This window comes from Berghia stephanieae, chromosome 11, assembly GCF_034508935.2.
Source record: "Berghia stephanieae isolate SIO BIC M18660-M18661 chromosome 11, UCSD_Bste_1.3, whole genome shotgun sequence".
Taxonomy (NCBI): Eukaryota; Metazoa; Mollusca; class Gastropoda; order Nudibranchia; family Aeolidiidae; genus Berghia; species Berghia stephanieae.
Window position 1 is genome coordinate 94,059 of NC_088370.1, and position 3,266 is coordinate 97,324.

A 3,266-nucleotide genomic window follows, 5' to 3' on the forward strand; every position below is an offset into this window, starting at 1 on the left:
CACTATTCAGTATCTGATACTGAATAGTGGTTTTGTACTATTCAGTATCTGACACTGAATAGTGGTTTTGCACTATAAAACGGTGTTTTTTTTTTCCGAAACCTGACAAATTTATGGGAAGAGGGCAGCTGTGGGAGTGAATATGGGACTCAGAGAAGTGTACGCCAGTGGGGAGTGAACCTGGGACTGGGTTTCGGCGGGTTTCCAAATAAAAAGCAATTACTTTTTTACGAAACACGACGACACCTGGCAATATCCGACAAAGTAATGAGAGGTAGGCAGCAGCGTGTGTGTGTGTAGCGGGGGGGGGGAGGAGAGGATGAACCTGAGATTCAGGGAAGTGCACACCGGTTGGGAGTGAACCTGGGACTGTGAGAAGAGGATATCAGTGGAAATGAACCTGGGACTATGGAAGATAGATACTAGTGGGAAATGAAGCCGGACTATGGGAGTTGGGTACCAGACGAGAATGAAGCAATTACTTTTTTACAAAACCCACCGAAAAACCATAGACAGGTTTACTCCCCAATAGTCTACACTTCCCTGAGTCTCGGGTTCACTCCCCCACGGTTGCCTACTTTCTTTCCATAACTTTGTGGGATATTGTCGGGTTTCATAAAAAAGTAATTGCTTTTTTTTTTTTACGAAACCCAGTCCCAGGTTCACTCCCCAATGGTGTACACTTCCCTGAGTCCCAGGTTCACTCCCCACTGTTACCTACTTCCCATAACTTTGTCGGGGTTCGGTGTGTTTTGGCAGGTTTCGTAAAAAAAGAAACACCCCTAAAAATACCACCTGTATTCAGAAAATAGATGTCAATTGTAGTCTAATATTCAGTATTCTATTTAAATCATTATTTTTATTATCATCATCATCATCATCATCATCATCATTATCATCATCATTATTATTATTATTATTATTATTATTATTATTATTATATTATTATTATTATTATTATTATATTATTATTATTATTATTATTATTACTATTATTATTATCATTACTATTATTATTATTATATTATTATTATTATTATTATTATTATTATTATTATTATTATTATTATTATAATCACGTAAATTTTAATATAATACGGCAATTAATTCACGGAAGTACATCGCTCAATTAATAATGGCAGAAAGTCTGGCCACATATTTATAATGAATCGGGTTTGTCTTAGATGACCAAACAACAACAACAACAAATGAGACAAACAAAAAAAAAAAAAAAGCAAAAATATTAAACAACAGAAGAGCACATCAATGAAAAACAACGAGATGATAACACATAAAAGATATTCGTAATAAATCGATAACTGATTAAATTACTCGAACTACTTGATTAAAAAAAAATAATAATCATAATAATGATGATGATGACGATTACAATAATAATAATAATAATAATAATATAATAAATAATAATAATAATAATAATAATAATAATAATAATAATAATAATAATAATAATAATAATAATAATAATAATAATAATAAAATAACAATAGTATAATATCAACATTAAAGCATATTACAAGCAAATAAAATTATTAAAACAAAAGTTTTAAAAATATCAATAGACAGAAGGAATTTTTAAAATATTGGGGGAACAAAAAAAAAGTTATCAATATTATCCCTGCCAGGATTTGAACTCTCGAACCTTAAGTTTAAGCTCAGAGTCAAACAGCTTATATCCACCAAGCCATGTGACATTTAATCATGTCTATTTAGATATCTAAAAAGGGAGTGAGTATTTTCCGCCGGGCGGAAAATAACCCTTTTTTCTTATTCTCCGCCGGGATTATCCTTGGGTCTTGTGACCCCCAGTCGTGTCAAAGATCACATCCGGTCGACCGTGGCGCCAACCGCGAAGCCATGATTGTTTTGTTCGATTGTCAATGACTGTGACTCTTGATTTCCAAGCACTTTTTCATCTTATCAACAATTGCAAAAATGCAGTTAACCAATTGCAGACTGAGACTGATACCATTTTTATTCGTCAGGATTCTGTAGAGGTAAGAATTTGACTTTTCTTCTTTTTGTTTTTTTGTTTTTAACAAGGCTCGGACTCAGGACAGTGAAGTGTATATCGAGCAATGCCGATGGCGATATGAGTATGAGGAGATAGATGAATGAATGAGAATGTAATTGTATTGTAATAACAACACGCCTTGCCGACTTCACGTGTGCCATGTGTTCTACATTCCAATGTGATCTTTATGGATTAATCCTTCGTTGATTTTACTTCTAATACTGTGTAAGTGTAACTGTGTGCATTGTAATTGTAACTGTAACAACTGGGCAGTTTTCAGCAGCAGTGGAAGCGGTGACACAACTTTGGAATGAAATTGAGATGCCTCATGATGATGATAATGACAATGATATAAGATACTGTAATGAAAAACGATATCATTTTAACCATTACTTTTTAACAAATGTATATTTATTTATTTATATTATTATTATTATTATTATTATTATTATTATTATTATTATTATTATTATTATTATTATTATTATTATTTATTATCATTATTATTATTATTAACTTAAACAATGACATTGGTATGTGCCATTTTCTCTGCAGTGAATTTAATTTTTTTTTTTTCATTGACAGCTAACATGAAAGAGTCTAGTTGACGGTACTGGTGTCCTGACAATCAAGAAAGATAGCTGGCTCAAGATGTGTTGTGGCAATCTTATTAAACAGCAAACCATCATCTGTGCCAGCAGAGCAGAGTATCTGCATGCACTGTTTGAAACTGGTTAGTAATATTTTGAAATCTTCATTAGATTACATCTTTATTGCAGAGATGCCAACCAGTACAGGTTTCCCGTGTTCTGTACGGTTTTTCTTCCGAAGTACGGTTTTATCATGAAAAATACGGGATTTGGTTGAAGTGAAAAATCCACGAAATTACGATCACAACATGAAAAGTGTCTTCATGCAGAAGAGCTTTCATTATCGATACTGAATTTTGCGAATCTTGCCCAGCCTACTGCTATATAACTATAAGTAATTCACTGCCCTTTTTCGAGTACGAGTTAACGAAGTCCGATTCGACCTTTTCGGGTTGATATCGATTTCTGCACGGCGCAGTGAATGCAGGTTTTTGTCCTAAAATACAGGTTTTTGGTCTTGAAAATATGGGTTTTCAAAAGGCTAGGTTGGCATCTCTGTTATTGGTGATCAATACAGTACGCTCGAGCATGGGAATTTCGAACAAGTCGGGACCATGCCTGTTTGTTCGAGATTTCGTGTT